General features: G+C 41.0%; 1 pseudogene; it reads right to left on the reverse strand.

Annotated features, from left to right (window-relative positions):
- Positions 1–10303: 10303 nt before the first annotated feature.
- LOC148015566 (tetrapyrrole-binding protein, chloroplastic pseudogene) lies at positions 10304–11621 on the reverse strand (annotated as a pseudogene).
- Between the last annotated feature and the right edge of the window lie 4856 nt (positions 11622–16477).

The raw sequence follows: 16477 nt of genomic DNA on the forward strand, positions 1-16477 counted from the left end.
AGGCCTTGTAGAGCCCTACGAGCCAGCTTCTTCTCTTCCTCAAGATCTGCTATGATGTCCTCTATAGGTCTACGGCGGTGTTCTGGGCAGGTTTGAACATTGTATCTGTGCACTAACTGTTGGATGGCCTCAAGAAAATCACCTAGGTCCAGCTCTTCATTGCTTCTATGGCTTGAGCTACCCTCTTCCATGTCTAGAGCTTCCTATTTTGCCAAGTTGTCGATCAAGTTGATAAGGCTGGATAAATCCACTTCCACGATAGTGCCTATTCTTATTGCGTCCGGCTTTTTGGCTATGGTCTTCGCTTGGGTCTACTTTTGGGGATTCGATCACCCGTCTATGTCTTTGGGTCTTCTCTTACTGGTGGGTTCCTTTAAGTTCTTAAGTGTAGGTGGGTTCCTTGTTAATTATAACCAATGCTCAACTTACCTCACTCTTTTCCGTGCACTATGTGAAATCAAACTTTTAGCTCTTTTTCGTGCACTATGTGAAATCAAACTTTTAGCTCTTTCCGTGCACTATGTGAAATCAAACTTTTAGCTCTTTCCAAGTGTGCTTTAAGTGATGGAAATCGAAGTGAGTGAGAAAACAAGGCGTGTGCAACTCCAGTGTCCATGTCTGGTGGGCTCTTCTAGTGCGGGTCATGCTTCTCATTAACCGGGGTTTGTCAAATTCCCATATTTTCTTTCTTAGGTTGTGTTTAATTTACCAGTGTCTAATTTTGAAAATCGGGCGTCCAATTTAGTAATGTCCAATCTTGGGGGTCGGGTCCAATTGTCACAATCAAACAGGTGTATGTCCGATCAAATAGCTCGACTTGATCTGATTCTGGGAGTCCGATCCTAGGGATCAGATGTCCGATGCAATAGGTGTCCAATTTTAGATGGTCTGATTGCGGCGATCGGACAACCGAGAGTCTGATTGGACAAAAGTGGTGTGTCCGATTCCTTCTCGTTCGATTCTCAGAATCGAATGGAATTGGATAGGTCGAGTGTCTGATCGAACAGGTTGTTTGTCTGATTTGGAGTTGGTACGATTTTCAAAATCGAACAGGGGTGTCCAATTGGACCAAATGGGTTTGTCTGAGTCTGATTCTGGGAATCGGATGGGTCACTTGGTCTGATTCTGGAAATCGAACACTATGGAAGGCGTCCGATTCTGTTGGTCGAAGTGGTGTCAATCACGTTTTTGCCCCATGTAAATGTCGCTAGCACCTATAAAGACTTCAAGGAATCAAGGAGTGTAGGCCAAGGGCATCCTATACCTAGATCTCACTGGAAGCCCCAATATGCTCCGATCAATCTGATGTAGGGCTGGACCTACAAGCTCTCTCTCTCTCTCTCTCTCTCTCTCTCTCTCTCTCTCTCTCTCTCTCTCTCTCTCTCTCTCTCTCTCTCTCTCTCTCTCTCTCTCTCTCTCTCTCTCTCTCTCTCTCTCTCTCTCTCTCTCTCTCTCTCTCTCTCTCTCTCTCTCTCTCTCTCTCTCTCTCTCTCTCTCAAAGCTAGAACTATAAATGAGGTTTTCCCTGGTCACCCAGGACCTTAAACCCTAGCTGTTCAACACCTCAATCTTTCCAATCACTCCACCTACAACTTCAAGACAACTGAGCCCTCTTCTTTTTTCCTTTTTCCCTGTTATTCCCCTATTCAAGACTGTTTCACATCAGTGAACTTCAAGCTTCCCACTCTGATTTCTCCTTCATATCCTACTCCAAATGCGACAAAAATCAAAAGCAAAGTATTGAATCGATTTCCCCTGCTCAACTAATCATCAAAAACCAGAAATACTTACTTGTAGCATGGATTAAAGCCTAAAACTTCATATCTACCTCCACCTCCAAAATCCATCCTCCATAGCCGCACGTGAGACAAGAGAAGAGAGGAGAAGAGGAGATAAGAAGAAGAGAGGAGATAGTGGAGAGCTTCACCTCCTTGATCCCTCACTCTCTCACACTCCCTCCCTTAAGCACAAACAAGTAAGCAAAGAGAAGTGAAGAAGAGAAGAAGGTGAGTCTCTTGTTGCCACACACCAAAGAATGAGTTTCCATTCACTTTTTGAACTTTATATACAAAACCCTAAATCCCTTTTGGGTGGTCATCCCCTTATCCCTTTTTTTACATGGTTGGCCTTGGCCTAGGCCCTTTTTCCCATTGTTCTCTTTTCTTCCTGGCTTCCTTCCTACCGCCCATCTACCTTTACAATTTGCACAGGTCAGAGCCCGGCGCTCTTAAAATAAATCATGGTGCACCTTGCGCTCTTTTACAAAATTTTTGGCTTGCACTTTTCCCTATGCGTCTCTCCTTGATTCAGGGATTTTTCACACTTCTGTGTTTCTCGATTTTTCTTGGCGTGCCTTCGTCCTCCATTCCGCTTTCGCCTTGGCCTTGTCTTCTGCTTTAGATTTTTTGGATTTTCCACTTTGTTCATTTGAGGGTTAACATTAGTAAATTTACTTGAATCTCTAACTTTAATCATTTCTTATTCTTATGATTTGTCCTATCCATCCCTTCCCTTGGTACTTGTTCCACTTCCTCCATCTACATATTTTATTCCTAGCCCCCCTCAGTTGGTTAGTAGCCACTCTAGTTTTGATCTATAGATACAAAGATAAAGAGGGTGGAGCTAGACTAATTCATTGACATGACCTCAGATTAATTGGCCCGTGATTCCAAGGAATTGGAATACTCCTATCCAAGCTTATTATAATTATTTATGGTTTTCCCAGATCCATTGTCAATCTATTGATCCTTCAATTAGATCAACTGCTCATTTTTATTGGTACTTAGCGTATATGCATCAACATTCTCATAATGATCAGAAGCAGGTCCCAAAGTTATGCTTGAATATTAATGTGTATATTGATTCCCATCAATTAGCTACCTTGTATGTTCTTCTGAGCAAATATCTTGTCCTTGTGGAGAGGATGTGTTGTTTGCAACAATTCTTTTAAAATCCTCCCAAGATATTTGTAGATGAATCCCTTTCCATGGATAGATTTTGAAATCATGAGGCCTTTAAAAGGGAACATCTTCATTGATGATTTCTTTATGGATGTTATTCATGGATTGAGTTTTAATGGAATCTCTCTTTTCAATTCTCCCTTATTGGTGTGTCATTCAAATTTTTATGTGTTATGTGTTAGTGTATGGGTGTGTTTGATTTGTGTTTATCTAGAGATATGGTTTGAGAAAGCAAAAAAGATTTGGAGATGTTGATTTATGGATTTGGCTAAAGTTTTGAAGACTTGCGAAGGAATGGAAGAACCTCTTGTATCCTTTACTAATTTGTTTGATTATATTTTGAACACTAAGGATTGGTTTACGCTTAAGGTGTTTTCATTTTAGCAATCTATTTGATAAATCAAGGTTATTTTGAAGATTGATGGGGTCGAGGTCTATTTATGGATACTAATTAGTTGAATTTCTAGAAAGCGGTATTGAGCTAGTTTTTGGGCTTAGTATTCTTCCTTGTTTCAAGGTCACGAGGATGCTCCCTAATTAAGTGTGGAGATGTATTAAGGGCTGAATTGACTTGTTTTTTAGACTTTGTTGTTTTTGTGAGCTAAATGGATGATTTGTCTATTTGGTTCTAATAGGATCTATTTTGCTTCTCTTTTGAATTTTTTTTAAAAATGTTTGTGAGGTTGGGATTGTGAATAAGTAATTTTAGGAATGATTAGAAGTGTGTTGCATGGTTTTGGATGGCTTGAATTTGTTTTGATTTGAGCTATATGGTTCTTATAACGCTATATTAGGGAGTTTGGAAATTTTCATATACTTTGGAAATTTATAGGATGGTCAAAATTTGGTCACATCATCAAATTGTTACCCCCTTTCTTGAAGATGAAACTTCTTCTAGATACTATATAAATGATAGTACCAAGTTCCATCTTCAAAAAAGGGATTAAGTATACCTTTTGTAGACCTTGTGAAGTGTTCTTCTGTAGAATTTCTATCTCTATCATGTAAGCCTCTATTTGCTTCTGTACATGTTTTAATGGATGGATGTTTAGCTCAGAAAATATTTTGCAATCTTGGAAGAGGAAGAATACAAGCTCCAAACAGCTTGAAGAAGCAAAAGAAGTAGCTAATGAAGACTTGAAGTGAAGATTGCAGTCACAGTGACAGTAGTGAGCTCTCAAGGAACATTGTAGTGACTCTTGTGACTCTTCATATTAGACATTCCTCTTGGGAGGGGTATCCACAACCAAGAGATGATTATTGAGGTTTATTCATTGTTATTCTCATGTACTATGGAGAGAGAGCATATGTGAGAGAGATAAAGTATGAGAGAGAGCCAATTTTCTATGAGAAACATTATATCTACATGAGAAAAAGACTATGAAGACTATGAAGATTATGAAAGATGAATACTATGTGATGAATTCCATTCAAAGTTGATCTTTTCTTTGTGTCATTTTGATTCTTTGATGGTTTCTATGAAGAATATGAAGAATATATTGAAGATTTATTGTGATAAATTCATGGAAGATTTGTTATATGCTACATGAGAATTTGTAAAGATTGGTGTTGTTTTTTTTCTTGTGGTTGATTAAAATGTGAAGAATGTGCTTGTTAGTGTGACAATATAGATTTCCTTGCAATAGATTCCATATTTTTCTTGGTATTCCTCTTGGGGCTCCAACACATCAAGGTCAAGACATACCTAGGAAGTCTACACTCTGATTCACAACTCCATTCTTTAAGCCAAGTCTACTATACTTTATCATCATTTCGATCTCTCATACTTCCACTTTGATTTTGTAAGGCTGCTAGCCAACTTGTTTGACTTTTTATTATTCCATAAGTAGAGTTTTTTTAAAGATACAAAATGAGAAATAGAAGAAGAAAAATAGAAGGCAAGCGAGAAAAAAAAGGAAAGGAAAATGATACATACACTACACCGCACCACCTAAGGGTCCTCAAGTTAGGTGCATCGAGTGGCTTCGATCGATTGGATCCATCTTTAACTCCCTATCCCTTTTCCCATTTTTCCCCACATTTACAAGACTTCATTCCACTTCATTCATCCCAGTGCTACTCACTCAACCTCAAAACAAGAAGGGAAAGTTACTTTATGCAAAAAGGGACCTATTTCATCCTCTCCCCCTTGTATTGATTCCTCAAAGAACCATGTGCTTCAAGGCTTGGACTCCACCTTTTGTCCATCTCCCCAATGGTGTCTCTCCGATCACTTTATTTCCCTCCGCACCATAATGACACTTTCTCCCATTTGCACCAATGCAAGATTCCTTTCTCAGTCCTTATCAAGAGAAGAATCTATGGAGCAGCCTTCTAACTATGTATTAGACTATGTGTGCATGTATGTTCACCTACTATTTGCACCATAACATATTCACAATTTTGGGTCCTCAAGTATGGGACAACACTTTAAGCTTTCGAGTACGACTCATCTCCTAGTTGCACTTGTACACGCACAAATCATTGCACAAGTAAGTTAGACACACCCCTTAGGGAGAGCACACATTGGCTTGCAATATTTTGTTTGTGAAGGCCTATTTGAAGAACTGAAGAACCATCAACATCGATGGCCTCTATATCCCCACCATCATTCCATGATTTCTTCTTTAGCAAATCCATCATTGATCCCTCATGTTACCATCATCTTTCCATCATTGAGCCATATCTTTTGGACATCATCTACAGCATTAGCAAGAGCATCATTTTCTTCGGCACCAAGTCTTCATAATCAGGCACATTATTCTTCAGCACCACAAGTTCTTCATCAATAACATCCATTTCTCCACAATCAGGACCACTTCCTCTAGGATTGCTTCCAATATTTCATGTCTTCAATGCAAGATGCATATAGCATGCTACCTATGACATGAGTGCCATGGGAATGGTACTCATCTAGGGAGAAAATAATATTAATGATATTTTGAGAAGGCTGCAAAAGCACAAGTGCATGCTACTATTGCAAGCTACTATTTTTTGAAAGGATGTATTATTTTGTGAGAGTCGGGCTCATTTTCATGCACATTATATTTATGACCCATAGTTATATTTGTCATACTCATAACTGTTGCATGGATTATACACATGAATTTGTGATTAGATTGGCATAGGCTTAGTCTATTTATACTAAGATACAAGCATACTATAAATATTCACTTGCCTAAATTCCACAAAGCAAGTAGAACGTCCAAAAGAGAGTGCAAACCCTAATTCACAATGGTGGAAACCCTAAAATATAAAAGGCATAGGATTAGATTAAATGCAAAGGAGGTAGGACGTCCAAAAGAGTACAAACCATAATTCACAATGGTGGAAACCCTAAAATGTAAAAGGGATGCAAACCTTAAAATGCAAACCCTAACCCTAAAAAGGTGCGCCATCTTAGAGAGGTGACCTAATCCTAACCCTGATTTGTGTTTGTAATAAGGGTGGGGTGTCTCAATTGTATTTACCCTTTTGGTGCATCCATGCTGCAAAAGCTCTATCAATGTAACTATTGAAGCTTTTTATTCTTTTCTTCTATTCTATCATCGTGCCTCCATTATTAAGAGTGAATGAGAGAGAGAGTGTGTGTGAGTGAGAGGTGCGTTGAGTGAGGGACTAAGAAAAGGTGAAGCTCTTCATCATCTTCTTGCTTTCTCTTCTTCTCTACTAGCTTCTCAACTTGTTGGTGTGCTTGGTGGTGGATATGAAAGAGCGACAACATTGGATTGTGTTGATCATGGTCATAGAATCATCTTTGAGCCTTTAAGCTTTCAAACTACAATGCGGGAAGGCAATTTGGTGAATTCTACACCTTGAAGCTAGTCTTGTGTACTTGCTTTATTGGGATAGAAAGGAGGATGCATGGTTAGTGTAGAGCAGAGTGTTGAGGGACAAGATGAGAGATTGTCACCAAAGCAAGTTATAACTGCTAAAAAAATAAAAGTATATCCAAAGTCTAAATTATTGTGTGTTTGGCTCAACGATGGTCGTTAGTGCACTCAAGTGATCTTGAGCACACACAAATTGTAACATGTCTAGGCCACGATACATTTTAGTAGTCCATCGGAAGTCTGACCTAAAAGATGCTGCCTGGCACTCCCACGGCATGTCATAGGGTCTCCTTTTGAATCAAAAGTCTCAATTTCAGTCTACTCCGCAATGAAACATATCGGCCAATCCTTTTAGGATCAACCTAAATCTTCCTAGGTTTCTAATGGTCAAGTCATTCTACAGTCTTCTAGTGTCGGTCTTCAAACGATCTACTTTGTGCACAACATCTAAATCGAGGTGGACTCATATCACACTCGGTTCAAAGAGAATGGGAAATGAGAGGGATATATCGCTCGACCTCCCTACCCATAGGTTCCCTACCTATAGGGTAAAGTCCCATTCCGGTCCTCTGAAATGATATGAGCCAAGGTTCTACCCTGGATTATCTAAGGTCAATACATCATCGCGATTTGAATGTTGAGAAGTCTCCCAGTTCTCTAGGACCACCCTGCCACCCGTTGAGGGTTTCGCCCACCCGCTTCCCTTGATAGCTTTAGTTTCCTACTTAGCTAAGGGCACATTAGTGGTAACATATACAATCAATTTCCTTAATTAACCCGTTAGTCACATGCATGGTCCTTTATGTAGTTTTATGCATTGACACAAAAATAGATCAGATAAATTCCTTGAAAGTAAACTTTATATTAAAACTTCAACTGAGATACAAATCCTGTCCATGGGATGATTCCCACAATCCATAAGGATGCATCTTATTTTTCTCCAAGTTTTCTCCCTTGCACTAGTAACAGGGCCTCGAGATTCCTTCCTGAGTCATATAGACCATCTGACTAGGACCCGGAGGCAAGGGATTTATAGCCAGAGTCCCCCCTAGCACTTGAGCATCCTCCTACAAATAGATGTTTCTACGGAGAGGCCTCTCACGATGGGTTCGGTCCACATTCCCAACGTGGCTATCAAAAACCCCCTTGGATAGGGTTGACGACTAGCTGGGGGTACTCAACACGCCTTTTCCAGGTGTTTCAACATGAATCCAATTTGAAAGATTTTCTTATTATCAATTTCTTTGTTAGATGACTCATTTTCCAAATAGGTATTTCTAAGTACGAACACAAGCAGAAGTACACAATATGTACTAGACAATTCTTTGTTCTCTCTACCGAAGAAAATTCCAATTTGACGCGATAGCATCTAGTTTCGGCTTTATCCCCATTATCGTCTGAGATTTCCAAAGATAACCTAATTTGATTTTCTCATTCTTTTGAATGAAGGAGTATCCTTGCAATGTTGATTGCAATTTGGGACATTGGCTTCCCTACAACAAAAACTTACGTTTTCATTTGAACTAGGGTTTGTCGTGTAATTCATATAGTTACTTGAGGACTTTGAATTCCTTTCACCTTCAAGCAAGATGGGCCTTGAGAAGAATCCTTCAACTCTTTAGGGTTTGAAATTCTTTCAACTTCCTAAGAACCCTACATATTCTATCACAAGTTCAATCTATGTTTTGTGAGATGTAATAGGATTTCCTATTATTTCAACCAAGCAAACAAATGCGGATGCATAAAATCTATCTGGCTTCATTGCAATTTAATATATATTCTTAAAATTGTTCATATATATATATATATATATATATATATATAAGCATAAAATTTTCGTGTAATTTATGTGCAATTTAGTGGCTTCTAAGTGCAATTTTAATTAATCACCTAAGATGAATGCGATGAACAAAATTTTTCTTAGTATGCTCATTATCTCAAAACATGCTTAATTAAGTTGTGATAATTAATGTAAACATTCTTTTCTCTCAATTTATTTTTCATAATACAATGGGGTGCACCTGATTCATAAGAGATGCGTTTCCCGTAATTGCAATCCCTTGGTTCGTAGTCCCATTGGTTGTGTGGGAGTTTTCATGTTTTGAGAGATCTTTCGCTTGGGGGCCATCGTCCACAATTGGATTTGAGAGATAAAGGAGAAATGGATTTGAGATGGGAGAGCGTAAGAGAAGATGGCTTAGTCAAAGAGTGAGATAGGGGGAATTGAGCTAAGTCTCTCCCTCGCAGCCTCTCGGGCTAACTCCTCTCTCTCTCTCTCTCTCTCAAGCTCCTCGCAATCTCTTGGAGGGGTATTTTTCTACCTCCCTCTCTCTACCTCTCTCTCACAGCCTCTCAAGGTCTCCTTGTGCTTCTCTAACTACTCCCCATGCCTCATATTTATAGCTAAACAAGATAAGAAGGGTTGCTGCTTAGAAGAAGAGCTCTTTATGGAGGGGATCTTAGAAAAATCAACAATCTGATACTCAAATCAAAATTCTGATAGTTTTGTTGGCTCCGAAAGGGGGGTAAAACTTCAAGAGACTTACTTAAAAATCTTCGAGATCACTCCTCCTTTTCCCTATTTGAAGTGTTGTTTGCTACCTATAAGCTGCAATCGCGACACGCACAATTTCGCCAATCCTTTTTTTTTATTAAATCTCCAAAACAAACTGAAAAACCACTTGCTTTTTGTACATAAAGTGGGTGAGCTGCAAGGTTCATAACAATGAACCTAGAGTAGGTGAGAGTGTAGATGCTAGTGCACTCAAGGGTACTCAATTGCCCATGCTAGTGCCAATACCAATACATATGCATGCAAGTGCATGGGTGCACCCCCAATAGGCTGGCATTTTGTTGCGGATCAAGCTTGGATGATAAGACTAAAGAAGCTTGGATGATAACTCTAAAGAGTGTTAGGGCTCCCACAAATACCTAGTCACGAGGCAAACATGGGCTGTGAGAAACAACATGAGAAAGAGCACAGTTAAGGATGCCATGGGTCAATCTTGTGTTGACAAATATTCCATATTTGCAATTTGTAGGACCTGCAGCCAAGTCCATTGAGGGGTCACTCCTAATATATAACTATATCATGTGGATTCAAAAGAAGGGGACTTTAAATATATCTTTTACACATTTTTCACATACATAACCATGCATTATTCATAAGCAGAGTAGAAAAGAGGTGCATCTGTATAAACGAAAATTCACAAATGATAGTGTTTGTAAGTAGACCTTAAACGTTTGTAATATAGAGTGTTTTACATGTAATGAATCCTCCGAGGACAAACCATACCTGACTTGTCTGGGTCCCTCAAAACCTTGGAAGGAAACAACACTTTCAAATTGGCGTGTGCCCTTGCGAGTAGGGTGGCCTCTCGTAAACTACAAAGAAGCATGGAACCTTTCCCAGTTATGAGAACGGTGATTATCACCACAGGTATTCTTTTTCAGTACAAATCTCTTGTGCGTTTTTATCTAAAAGACTACCGAATTATTCAAGTCATAACAGAATGGCAATTAAACAGCAACTAGTATGTATTGGTAGTAACAGATCTATAGGTTGCAGACAGATATGGAACTGCATTGAGGATAGAATAGTGGGAATTAGAGCAAGCTTGAAACCCTAATGAAAGCCATCAGATAGGCAGGCCCGTGCATTTAGATATAAACTGTGTCTCATGGGGGCCTCAGCTTTCACCACATGGTCTTGATCGGGCAAAGCTGTGACATTTAGAGCATCGATGCTTGGAATTCAGTGGCTTCTTGAGTATGAGGGATTTGTCTGCTGGAATCTAGGGCTTCTGTCTGTGGCAGGCAAGACTGAGGTCCTGGCTTCGACAAGTATTCCTGAAAGATGCCATGCCTCCCACTCAGAAGCTGTAATTGATTGAGAGTGGCTTCTTGGGTTGCTGCTGTTGAGCCTGTTGCCTGCTGATGCTCGAGTCGCCATGGAAAAGCTCTGAAGACGCGGCCGGAGCTTGGAGATTCTCATCGACAAAATCGAAGGCTGGATGCGAGAGAATGTTCTTGAGAAGCTGCGCCCCGCGCAGTGCATTCGTCAATGGCAGATGCCCCTCGGGCACAGAAGGACTGTTCTCCCACATAAACTCGGTCGGAAAGGCCCTGTAGGTGAACTGCGGGGACTCAGACCCTAACGGCCTCATCCACCCGACCTTCTTGAAGAAGGCCGTGCAGTCCCCGTCCACAATCTTCATGATCTTCCTCTGCACGCTGTAGCCAAAGCGGCCGCCGCTGTGCATGCGCCATAGCCTGTCGATCGTCTGCAGGTCCGCCACGGGGATAAACTGGACCTCGGAGAAGAAGACATACTTGCGCTTAACGGCGCTCTCGCCTGCGAGGACGACGATGAGGCGCCGGGTTTCCTCGTCCGCGAGCTCCCAGTCGCCCGCCGCGAGGAGGTCTCGGAGCTTCTCGTATGAGATGCCGAGGTCGGAGCGCAGGCCGGTGTCTTCCATGTCCGCCGTGCTGAGGCCTCCTGCGGCTGCGCAGGCCCTGAGGTCCAGTATCTGCGGATGCGCAGTCCATGAGAGAGGAGAGGAGGTGGTCCGATTGTAGGAGGGGATGGAGTATGGGAATCGGATGGATGATCTTGCCAGGTCGGGGGAAGGGAGGAGCGCTTCGTGTCTGCTTGTGTCTGCGTATTGCACAGAGACGCGATGCAGGCTCGCCATTGAAGAAGCTTGTAAGGCGGACAGACAGACACAGGACACAAACACAGAGAGAGAGAGAGAGAGAGAGAGAGTGTGTGTGTGTGTGTGTGTGTGGGAGTTGTTCCAAGAGAGAGAGGAGTATTAGCGGGGGAGCACAATAGAATAGAGATAGAAAAGATAAGGTTGGTTCGGATTTCCAAATGCTCCGGATTTCAAAATGCTGGCTTCCCATTCGCTCCAACCACATGCCCTGTACATGCAAATGCGATCTTACACGTGGCACCCCTTCGTATACCCTACTTTTGCCTTTTTGCTTTTTTTTTTGTGGTGCTAATTTTGCTGGTTGCACGAGAGAAAATAAAATTCTGGAGTCTGAGCTAGAGCCATGCCACGCTAAGGTCATGCCAGTTACGGCAAATGCCCCCACCCGGCCTCAAAACAGATATTGCCTTTCCTAACACATTGGGCGAGGATAAATGTATGAAAAAGGTGGTGGTGTTGCTTGATTGGTAAGAGCTTGGGACTTGGACTCGATAGGTGGGAAGTCCTAGACCTATAAGCTCCTATGCTTCTTTTAAAGCGTAAAGTGAAAAGGGGATTGTCCTCCTATGACTTCCACACACCAGTCCCCTAGGCGTGGGATCTCCCCCGCTCACAGACCTGTCCATTATGCAGGTTGTGTGGCATCAATCATTTGTTGTCTAAGGCCCATTATACACCAAGCCACAAAGCAAAAAAAATAGTGTCTATCATGCAATGTATCACAATTTGATTCAGTCCTTGTGAGTCTTAGCAAAAGTCAATTCACCCTCCACGTGCAATGACGATGGAGGGTGGACCTCACTTTCGAGTGAGGAGAGGAAATGCATTGAATAGGAGACAATGCCCCAAACAAGAGAGAGAACTTAAACTAAGCCAAGAAAGAGAATGCATTGACCATTCATGCAATGCCATTTGTGCAAGATTTATGCTAGTTAACCGAGTACCTCTATTTTTGAAAAGGTACTCTGATAACACCAACCAATTCTGTCATGTAAGTTAACATAGTTGAAGTCATTGATCCACACTACTCATAACTTCATCATCTGGACTTACCTAGATAACATTTAGCTATGTGTGTCTTTACCCTCTGTGTGTCAAGAGCATTCATGTGTTAACTTGCAATAAGGAGCTTTAGTGACTTTACTAGGTGACAAGCCACAATCTAGGAATGAAGGAAAAGAGCCATCTAGCTCCCCTCCCATGCTACATGCATGCTCTCATCATCAAGGCAACACCCCCTCGAGCATGGGAATGTACTAAATGGAAGCAACAAAGATCAAATGACCATATGGATCTCAATTACCTTCACAGTGCTCCTAATGCTAGTGTTGATTAGGTGGAAGTCCAAAAGCAACTTGAGCATGACCTCTCAGCACATAACCTCACTAGTTGTGAGAAGCTTGTTGAGGGCAAGAAGATCATTAAGGCTCCAACTGCCTTCTCTCAAACCAAGCCCAAGCAAAGATATACAAACTTTTCATAGGGACACATCTACTTCTCTTGCTCTAAAGAGGAGTTCACGAAATGGTCCATTTACATGTACCACATAGAAGAACTGCTCTAGTGTGTATCACTTGCATGGAAATTCACTTTTCCTTACAATTGCTAGCACAACAAGGGAGGGATTGGTTTATGTATTATTCTGTTGGATATAAAGGTGATTTGGTGCGTGTGCTACCATGGAATTCTAAACTTCTCTTCAAATGGGATTCTCATGCATGAATGCCCAATTTGGGTTGTCTTTCCTAGACTATTGGAGTGGATGGATAGTGAAGTTTGAACCCTTATTGTTAAGGTCTGTAGGTACCAAAAACTACAAATACATAAGAGTTGCTTAGATAAAAAAAGTTTGCTTATATTTTCTTGGTGTAACATGCCCGATTGAGAAGCCCTCAACGATATGATTTAGTGGTCCATCAAGAGACTTTTTGTAAGCAATGCCACCTAGTACTCCTTAGAATAACATGGGGTTTATTGCCTAGGCTCTCCTGAGTTCACTTGCAATAGAAGTTTTAGACTGTAATCCATTAATGATCAACCTAAATCCGGGTTCCTAATTTGAGGCTAAGGTCACCTATCAGCTTAAGAATCCTTGAGCCACTGCATTCACAAGTCAACTCAAATCAAAGCAGACCAATGTCACACTTGGTTCATAGTGAGTGAGAAATGAGGGGGAGTGATATGTGTCGACCCCTCTACCCGTAGGGTACATCCGATCTCCTAAAATAGCATTAGTTGAGATCTAAAATAACACACCAAGCAAACAAGTACTCTGCCATTTTCTAATTACATCGGCTTAAAGGAAAACTCTTGGTTTATTGAGACCACCCATCTGTATGATGATGAATCCTTGGGAATTCTGCCCTTTTGCTTTCCTCGGGGGTGTAATTTAGTTATCTAATTATTCTAACATATTTATATTTGATATGTAAAGACAGCTTCCTTAATTAACCAACTAGATACTGGGTTCATTCACATAAGTTAATCCACAATATAAAGACATTATCAAACATTCTTTTGAAAACAATTGCAAAAAAATGATATTTATTCCACATCTTCTCCAAGGCACAATATCAACTTGGCATTTCATCCTTTAGTCCAAGACTTGTGTCTAGATCTCACGCACACGATCCACCAATCTTCCCTTATCTAGCATTAGGGGCCTCTAAGAAATCCATCCTCGGCTCATAGGTGTCAGACCTAAGGGATTTACAACCAAAGCCCCCTTGGCACCCTTGTTGCCTCCTAGCCTCCTACAAAGAGACCTCTTGCATTTGGGGCCAATCCTAGCCTCCAGTGTGGTCAAATAGCCCTTGGTAAATGGCTTTAACCACTAACCTTGGGAGAGGTTTAGTGCATAATCAGAAATCTACCCATGAGGGCACAATAACTTTTGTGCAAATTCAAAACCAAGCAGTCAACCTATGACCAACAGCTAGGAGATATTTCTTTTACATAATAGCAACCAATAGTTACTTTGACTATTCGATAAGCATCAACCAATTTATCTTTGGCTACGAAAATAAGCTCTTTTCTAAATTAATAAACTTTGTTGTAAAAGGGTAAAGTTAATAAACCAAAATAATATCCTTTGGGTATTTCACAAAAGAAGATGCAATCCACAACATCACAATCAACCTTTCCTTTAAAAGGCAAATTTGGCGTACCAAAACAATGTCCTTTGGGTATTCTCTAAAAGAAGATGCGGTCCACAACACCACAAGCTTGTTTCCTATATGCTTCATAATTTCATCATACACAACACATGCGTAGCTCTTATTATTCTAACTTCCATGAAATCCTTCATGCAATAGCCTTGACTAGTTCAATACTATTGGGGCTCAAATTAAGAATCATTTGCTCTAGAAGACAACTCACTCCCTTTCTAACTGAGGATTAGCATCATGAATAACTTTCTTCTTTCCCTATTCAATTAGGTTTTGTATTTGAAATTGTCAAGAACAAAAGTAGAAATGTAATAAGTATGCAAGGCCCATTGAGAGTCATGGATGTTGCTTGTTTGATGGAGCACCTAAATATGAGACACCATCATGCAATCATCTTAACCTTTCAACCTTAATAGTGCTAGTAAGTTTGTGAATTAGATGGTGTGCTTATTGTGGTTGCTATTTGTTTCATCCTTGCCTTTGTTGTTGAGCTTGATCATTCAAATGGTCCTTGATAGATTTGATAACTTCTCCTAGTAGTCTATGAGGGTAACACAAAATATCGCTCTTTAGATTTCTCTCTCTTCCTCTATATCTCTCTCTTCTTCTATATCTCTATTTTCTACCCTTCTTAATCACTCTCTTTCTCTACCTATCCTTCTTAATCTCTCACTCTTCCCCTATCATATCACAATGTCTCCCTCTCGCTCTATCTCTTATCTCTCTCTTTCTCTTTCTCTTCCTAGCCCTCTCTCTCTCTCTCTCTCTCTCTCTCTCTCTCTCTCTCTCTCTCTCTCTCTCTCTCTCTCTCTCTCTCTCTCTCTCTCTCTCTCTCTCTCTCTCTCTCTCTCTCTCTCTCTCTCTCTCTCTCTCTCTCTCTCTCTCTTCTTCCCTTCCCCTCCTATATTTATTTTTTCTTCTCCTCTTCTTCTCTCTCTCTTCTTCTCTTCTCCTCCCCTATTTCTTTCTCTCTTTTCATCATCCTTCTCTACCTATCTCTCTCACTCCATATCTCCCCTCTCCTCACCTCCCACTACTCTTTCCCTCTTTTTGTTATCTTCTCCTCTCCTCCCACTTCTCTCTCTCTCTCTCTCTCTCTCTCTCTCTCTCTCTCTCTCTCTCTCTCTCTCTCTCTCTCTCTCTCTCTCTCTCTCTCTCTCTCTCTCTCTCTCTCTTCATTATTGCAATCACATGCAGCCAATAATCCCAATAGTCTAAAACATTAGGCTTTATATAAGCCTTTGGAGGTAACTCCTCTGTGTGTGTGTGTGTGTGTGTGTGTGTGTGTGTGTGTGTGTGTGTGTGTGTGTGTGTGTGTGTGTGTGTGTGTGTGTGTGTGTGTGTGTGTGTGTGTGTGTGTGTGTGTGTGTGTGTGTGTGTGTGTGTGTGTGTGTGTGTGTGTGTGTGTGTGTGTGTGTGTGTGTGTGTGTGTGTGTGTGTGTGTGTGTGTGTGTGTGTGTGTGTGTGTGTGTGTGTGTGTGTGTGTGTGTGTGTGTGTGTGTGTGTGTGTTATTGCTGATGCCCTATATCCCCCTCATTGTCAATGAGCCATTCTTTTTCTCTAGACTCATGGTCATAGGGTCACATGTGGGAAACAGAGATTTCTAGGTTCATGTTGATAAACTCAAGAGCACGATAATGATAATGTACATGAGCTTCAACAACTATCTTTTCAATTCAAGGCAGGGTGACGCTCTCAGATGAAATGATTTTTCTTTCTCTTTTTATATTAAAGGGTTAAGCCCTTTAACTTTTGTTTTCATCCCTCCTTCCATTAGCATGGGGTCACATGTAGGAGGGAA

The sequence above is a fragment of the Lygodium microphyllum genome, chromosome 24 (assembly GCF_053477565.2).
Source record: "Lygodium microphyllum isolate KBCC chromosome 24, Lygodium_microphyllum_v1.1.10, whole genome shotgun sequence".
Lineage (NCBI taxonomy): Eukaryota > Viridiplantae > Streptophyta > Polypodiopsida > Schizaeales > Lygodiaceae > Lygodium > Lygodium microphyllum.